Source organism: Chelonoidis abingdonii, chromosome 1 (assembly GCF_003597395.2).
Source record: "Chelonoidis abingdonii isolate Lonesome George chromosome 1, CheloAbing_2.0, whole genome shotgun sequence".
Classification (NCBI taxonomy): domain Eukaryota; kingdom Metazoa; phylum Chordata; order Testudines; family Testudinidae; genus Chelonoidis; species Chelonoidis abingdonii.
The window spans coordinates 216,719,727-216,728,140 of NC_133769.1; positions in this window are offsets into that span (position 1 = coordinate 216,719,727).

The following is an 8,414-nucleotide window of genomic DNA, read 5'->3' on the forward strand; positions in this document are numbered from 1 at the left end:
ATTATTGGGCAATGTTACCATTGCACCACACCCCTAGTGCCTGTATGTGGCATTGGAACAGCTATGCCTCAGTTTCCCCCAGACCTTCTTTGCCTATTTCAGCCATTGCATGACCTAGCCCTTCATCCAAGCCAGATAAAAAGAGTTCAATCCTTTGCAGGACCTCAAATGCATTCAGTCAAACTCCAACAGAAAATAACTGAATCTTCAATCCAGTTGGACTCGGTTACTAGCCTTCTTCCTTGCAGGCTAGTCCCAATTTAGAAGCATCCCGACACTGGCTCAGATTCCTGAGTTTCATTCCCACTACTCAGGGACTGTCACACTCTCTCTCTTTGCAAAGTTCCAGGCAGGCTGCTATCCCTGATTGACCCTTGTCTCCAATCAGGCTTCCAGTTCAGCTCAAGAGAAAAAGCCCCTCTCAACTGAGTCTACTTTCTGGCTCCTTCACCAGCAGCCCTTTGCTCCTTCCTTTATGAAAATCCAGCTCCTCTCTCACTGGATTTTATCACTAATTAGACACTAATATTCCACCAGGTGCATCACAGGGTGACTTAGCAAAATATAACGGCCTGTGTTATACAGGAGGTCAGACTAGATCTTGTCATCGTCCCTTTTGGTTTTAAAATCTATTAAATCTATGACTATGCTACAATAAAGATAGCAGGAGAGAAAGGAAATGGTAACTGACAAAGGAAAAATCCCAATAAATCATCTTTCGTACAAATCATAGTACAAGATGAGGCTTTGAGATCTTGTCTTAGAAATCTGGGGCAGAATTATTCTGAGATGGACTTCTCAAAAAGCTGTTTTTACTCAGTTTCAGTCCAGAATGACCATAAAAAAAATACATGGAAAAGAGTGAATCAAAGATGCTGCCAGGAGTAGGCTGGGAAGAAAAGAAAAGAAAAAAAGAGAACTTAGAGTAGTAAATCAGACAATACTAAATCATAAAAATGGAAGTGAATCAAAAAGAAAAAAGGTGCAGAATAACTAAGGCAGATGGAAAAAGACAATGAACTTGGCAGAAAAGGTAAATCAAAAAGAGTGATTCATGGAGGAACAGATCTAAAGACAGTGAATTTATCAGTCACAGATATGAAAATCATAATTGAGACAATTTTCAAAGGTCCATACTAAGGGCTTGTCTACTCTTAAAACACCCCAGTGGCACTGATGCAGCAGTGTTTTTTTGGCACTTCAGTGAACATGCTATGTACACCAATGGGAGGGGTTCTTCCATTGGCGTAGGTAATTCATTTTCCTGAGTGGCAGTAGCTAGGTCGATGGGAGAATTTTCCCATTGACCTAGCATTGTCTACACCGGGTTTAGGTCAGTTTAATTGTGACCCTTAGGGGTGTGGATTATTCACAACTCTGAGCAATGTAGTTATACTGATCTAGTTTCCTAATGTAGGCCAGGCCTAAGATAGGAAGAGTCATTTTTGTCAAGAGGATAGCAAAGGTGAAAGTTAAGATGGAGGAGAGGACAGAATGCTATGAAAGTTAAAGGCAAACTTTGTTGTTGGTTTTCACTTTTGGAAATCTTGTCACTTAAAAAGGGCATTTCCCTCCCCCCTTTGAGCACAAAGAATGTGGGGGCTCCACTCCCCCCCAGTTTTTCCCCCCTCCTTTTAGTAAACTATGGATAAGGCTTTTGGAAATATGTGCTGCAGTGGCTCATCCTGTTATGCAGACTTTGCAAAAAAATATCCATGGACTGGCAAAATTTTCGGCAGATTTATAATGGCTCTAATATAAGTGTAGTTAGTATTTAACGTCAGCCAGAGGAAATCCCTTTCATCGTATAAAAGGGAAAGTTGCTCTTCCTTTTTCATTTCTGGAAACTCACATTGTGACTATATCATGATCCTGGGTTATGCTGTCCTGAAAAGGATGCAGCCAACATCTGCTGTGGTTTCTAGAAGCAATGCAAGACTCTCCAGTCTCCTGAACTGTTCTCAAGTTAACTTTCAAATTATGTATATAACCTCCAAGCTGCCCCCCACCCCCGCCCAGAATGTTTGGCAATAAAACAAAAATGCCTGGTCACACAGGGAAGAGTTACTCAACATCCAGGAGTCACTAAATGAATCACAGAATCACTGGTGTTGGAAAAAACCTCTGAGTCATTGAACCTGTGCCTCTGAATCACAACAGAAAAGACCTCTAAAGTATCATTATGCACTGCTGATTCCACAGTCTCTTATAACAACACGTTCCAGTGTTTATTTTTACAGCTTTATGTTTCTTGACCAACCAATATTTAATCTAACTATTCCTTGCTGTGGCTTAAGTATTATTACTTGTTTTGACCTTAAGGAGGATTATTGTGGCCCCTTCTCTCTGTCATAGGCTGCTAGATGTCTAGTCAACAATTTCTCAATCAGCTTTATTTTTCTCTAGTTTGTATGTGTGCAGTTCCTTTCACCTTCTCCTAAACTATATTTTCTAATCCCCTTATTACCTTCCCCAATGCTATTAAACTTGCCAGTCATTTTTAACATATTTTTGTTGTTGTCCATTTATTATTTGTGCCAGCAGCGTGCACGGTGCTTCACAGATATTTCACCTATTTATCCTTGTGCCTAAATAGAAACTTACAGGTCTACTTACTTTATGACGCCCAAAACTGAATGCAGTGCTCTAACTGTGAGGGATAGAGAGGAAGAGTACCGATTGCTTACCATGAAAAACCACTAATGATCTAATCCACAATTATTCCCTTCATTGATTAGAAATCACTTCTTCTTTCATACATATTTCATTGTTTGCAAAACAACCTTAACTCAGGATTCTTTTTCTCTTTAGTGTTTGTAGCAGTTAGGGATAGGCATTAGCAATTTTAACTTCATGTTAATATGGGCTTTTTATGTGTGTCTAACCCTTAGGTATTCTTTGAAATGTAAATGAAAAATTAACACAATGCATTCACAAGCAAATATCAAATGAGGTTGATGAAAGATTTTTATTAAGTAAATCATGACATTTTTTATATTTTTACTTATGGAAGAGATGGAGAAAAACCTACCTGAAATGCTAAAAACATTGATTTTTACCAGCTGATGTGGAAATAAAGTTCCTCTTGGTTTCCTACAGAGAATAGGAAAACTTCCATTACAAGACTTCCTAGTCCACCACTCATTTCTGTAGACAGTCTTCACAATCATCTTTATTTGCAGCCATGGATGATTTACGCCCCATTCCTGCCACTGACATTATACAGATGGACCTCAGGGATGTCAGAGAGGTTCTGCATCTGCCTGGACCAGAACCTTGGGCAGTACATAGGCACAACCAATGGAAGGATGAAGGAAGACAATGGTGGAAGCTCCCTATGAGTAAATCCCAAGCCAGAGAAATGTGTGTCTTTTTGTGAGCAGAGATTTTATCTAATGACAACAGTTGTTAGTCTTATGTTGCTGATTTTCCAATGATTCCTAGAAAACAGAATTGAAGTTTTCACAGTTTAAAAAACTTCTTGATTTCAGCCCTAACTCTATGAAATGGTTGGTAAACCTTTACAACGACCTACACTGCTACCTCGATATAACGCCACCTGATACAACACGAATTTGGATAGAATGCAGTAAAGCAGTGCTTGGGGCGGAAGGGGCTGTGCACTTCGGTGGATCAAAGCAAGTTCAGTATAACACGGTTTCACCTATAACACGGTAAGGTTTTTTTGGTTCCCAAGGACAGCGTTATATCGAGGTAGATGTGTACTTGTCAAAAGTTGAAGCAAGTTAAGCCAGAAAAATTCCAGCTCCTGCATTAATTTTCTTTAGCCTATAACTCACATACTTCACCTTAAGCAGGCTTTAGTTATTCATTTTAATCATATCATATTAAAGGATGGCCTCTTCAGAATTCACTGACAGAACAGAAGGAATAGTTCCAAATACTAACAGCTTTCAATCTTAGACTATAGAAGAAAACTTAGAAAATGCTCAAAATCATTTTTGATTACTGTTTTCATCAGTTTTATTGCTTCCAGATAATAATGATATCAAAATTTACATTAGGCTGTCTGATTTTACCTCAGAAAGCGCACATCATAAGTATGAGTGTCAACACAATGTATTCTAACATCTGCTATCTTCTTATAAAACACTTCTGGCGCATTAATAGATACCATAAGGTGTTGATATTTGCTAGAGGACATGGAAATATTGTGTGCCTGAAACCATCCTCAACCAGAAGTATTTGTTTAAATCCTGCAGCTGTTTTTTTTAGCTGTGGTTTTAGAAATAATTTAGCCACCTTTGACTCTGTTTCTATTTCTTAGTTCAGTACAAAAATAATTGCAGCATTGCTGACAAAATTCTTGAAGAATGTTTGAAAATTGAAAAAGTAACAATGAGGATACAGATCAAAGGTAGTCTGTAGAACATAGGAAAATATTTCACTTTCAAGGGAACCAATGTTAAGTACAAAAGATGGTGGAAACACTCACATGGTCACTACCCAGCAAACCTGACTTGGGGCTTGAGCATATATGCAGACTGACTGAGAATGTATTTATTCTATCTGTTGTCTACAGGCTGTTACTCATCATCAAGTTGTACGGAGTGATGGGAAGTTGTACAAGGGTTTTCCTACACCTATTAGGAAGAAGTAATCTGTGGCTAGCAGGGTTAAGGACAATAGGAAGTTTTTATAGTATAGGAGGAAAAATAGGAGACCTAACAATGGTATTGGTCCCTTAATAGATGGAAATGGTAGAATTGTCAGTAATAATGCAGAAAAGGCATAAGAGTTCAATTGTTCTGTAGCTGGGAAAAAGATGATGAAATATTTTCCGTTTCCAACAGAATCTCTGCAGGATGTGAAACAGCAGTTACTTAAGTCAGACATTTTAAAATCAGCAGCTCTGGATAACTTGCACCCAAGAGTTACAAAAAAAAAACTGTCTGTGGAGGACCCTAGACTGTTAATATTGATTTTCAATAAGTCTTGGAACACTGGGGAAGTTACAGAAGACTGGAAAAAAGCAAATGTTGTGGCAGTATTTAAAAAGGGAAAACTGGATGATACAAGTAACTATAGGGCTGTCGGTCTGACATCAAGCTTGGGCAAGATAATGGAGCATCTGAAACAAGACTCACTTGATAAAGAATTAAAGAAGGGCAATATAATTAATGCCAATCAGCATGGGTTTATGGAAAACAGATCTTTTCAAATTAACTTGATAACATTTGTTAATGAGATTAAGAGTATAGCAGCCCTTCTGCAAGGTGATTAATGGCAGCAGTAAGGACTGGGTTCCATGTATCTGGGATCCCTCTTGACAAATAACACCAAGAAACCTGGGGAAACTAAATACATCCTCTCTAGGTGCTCTAAATAAGCTGAACTTCCCCCCGCTCAAGCATTCTGGGTTCGGAGGGAAGCCACCCTGGCTCCCTACAGGTAACCTTGGCAGTTGTCTGTCTAACTCCCTTCCCACCTGTTGGTGAGAATGTTCCACAGGTGGTAGCCCCTTCCCTGCACCACCTCACTCATCAGCCAAACCTCACTCACAGTTGGGATCAGCAAGTAGCCCACGTGTCATTTTGCATGAGTGTCTCCAGTCCCAAGGAAGCTGCTTGCCTACTCCTGTCTCAAGGTGCCATCACCTACTCTACTTCTGTGATTTGGTTTATTAAGATGCTGAATAGGCAGGGCCTCACCAGAGTCTACTCAGCTCTGCTAACATTCCCCACCTCCTGTTTCACTGCAAAGCCTTTTGTGATGGCTTTTGCAGCAGCATCTCTCACTTGCCTACTCCTGTCTCAAGGTGCCATCACCTACTCTACTTCTGTGATTTGGTTTTATTAAGGTGCTGAATAGGCAGGGCCTCACCAGTGTCTACTCAGCTCTGCTAACATTCCCCACCTCCTGTTTCACTGCAAAGCCTTTTGTGATGGCTTTTGCAGCAGCATCTCTCACTGCAGAGTCCTCTACACAATTCCTTGCAGTGAAATCCTCCATCTGCATCATCTCTGACTGTGAGTTAGAACCCTCCAGCAGAGTCCTGACTGCTATTCTTATGAATGACTCAGGCCTTGTCTACCCTGCCAGCTAACATGGAGCAAACCAGAATGCACTAACTTGCCATGCACTAACTGGTCATGTGGACCTTACTACCATGGACTAAAAATTCCATAGTGCACTTTGATGTACTCCTGTCATCCTCTGTTACCTCTAGCAGGGTCAAAACTCTACAAAATGAGCATGAGGATCCATGGGACTAAAACCTGGGTCTGTGGGTCCCTGAGCAACTACTGTATCTACACTGACATCCAACATCTCTGAGAAGGTGATGATTAATGGCCTGTGAGACTTGTGGGACCAAGTACCATTGGATGTCCTGCTCACAGAGGCCCTGACTTGTGGAACCTATCATGTTCTGTGATTGCTATTTAAGGCCTAGGGGAAACACATGGAGGTTGTCTCTATAACAAGATAGATCCTTGACTTGCTCCAGGCCTCAGCCCTGTCCCATCCTGGCTTCTGCCTTCCCTGACTCGAGATAACCTGGCTCTGATTCTTGGCTCTAACTCCTAGAACTGACTGGTTTGAACCTAGGCTCAGGCATTCTGCCTCTGACTCCAGTTCTGACTGTCAGCTCTGATTCTTGACTCTGGTATGACACGTGCTTCTAGCTCTGGTTCTGACCCTGGGTTTCCTGACTTCTGCCCTGCCTGCTAGGCCTGACTGACTGTGGCCCAGTTCCTGACAAAGGCTGTTGAACTCATCCTTTTTAGCAGATTTCTCATAAAATTTCTCAGTCACAATAATCAAAATCATCCTCTTCATTCAAAATAACCCCATTTAATTCTCATATGCTGTAAATAGACCAGATAACTCACTACTACTTTTATACAAAAATTCCCACAGCAAAACCACATTTTCTGAGGACACCAAAAATGAGTCTAAAAAGATGGCCACCCAACAGATAAACTACATTTCCCAAAAGGCTATATGCCTAAATTCATACTATCTTTCCAGGTATGAGATGCCCCAGCTTGTGGCCATGCCTATATGACAAGGAGCTCTGGGCTGCAAAAAAGACACCCTTGGTTAACTGGCAACTTCCTGTCTCATGGGCCACTATTTGAAAATAACCATAAGGACAATAAAGCATCTTTAAGAATACTTTGCACTGTGAGGACCCAACCATGCAAAGACTAATGCAAGTAGATAACTAGTGGTTTGAGCATTGGCCTACTCATGAGTGGTTCCATTGAAGTCAATGGGAATATTCACTTGAGCAAGGTTCTTCCTGTGCATAGGTCTTTGCAGGATAACCCCCATCTTTCTTTGAAATCTGACTTTTATAATCAACATCTTACTTATTTACTCTGCCCCCAAAAGAACAAATCACTTCTAAGTTCAAAGTCCTTTTAGAGCTAAGTACATCTCTTAAGCAGCCCTCTTACCCAATATTTACCCTCTGAGGATAACATGTAAATACACCAAAATGAAAAGATCTGCTGGCAAGTAAAAGAGCAAACAAAAGTCATTCAAACTATTAGTTCACCACATCCTGACTGGCAGTTTGTTGCCCTTTCTGATTCATGCATTTCTACCCCTTATCCAGTCTGCTATCAGACACAGTATTGAAGGTAAGCATTTCAAACACAAAAAGTTACTTGGTTGGTGCCTACGGGTGTTGGGACAGATCTGCTGGTGTATATTGTCAGTTTACATGAGGATTTTACTCCTCTACCTTTTATTTTGTTGGCTTGTTTGTCTCTTGACAATAGTCGCTGTTGATCTTTGCTTTAGATATGGATCATATTGGCTAGTTTAGTAAACAGCTAAGTATAGCTATTAAAACTAGCTCATATGAGAAATTATCCCAATGGGCAAGCTGAGTTCAAAGTGGGGAAGGGAAGAAAGCAATGAAAATCTGCTCACTTTAGAATACCTGGAAAAATAGGCATGGGAAGGTGAGTGGGAGGCAGAAATGAGAAAAAGTTTAACTTCTAGAGAAAAGTTACCAGTGGAGAAAAACGGCTGGGAGGGAGTTTAAAAAACAAAAACAAAAACAAAAAAAGGGAGGGAATCCCCCCTGAAAAAGTCAATGAAAACATTTGAAATATTTTTATTTATTAGACTTTTGTTGAAATTATAAAAATTCCATGAAGAACGTCAAGATGTCATAAACAGATAGCTAAGGGTTAATGTTTCTTCTACCTGTAAAAGATTAACAAAGGGAACCAAACACCTAACCAGAGGACCAATCAGGAAACTGTATTTTTCAAAGCTCAGGGAGGGAATTTTTGGGTGTGTGTCTTTTGTCTGTCTCTCTGTTCTGTGCTTTCTCGGCTATGAGAGTGATTTCTATCTCCAGGCTTTTCTAATCTTCTGTTTCCAAGTGTAAGTACAAAAGGTAGAAGACAATAGGTTTTTATATTGTTTTTGTA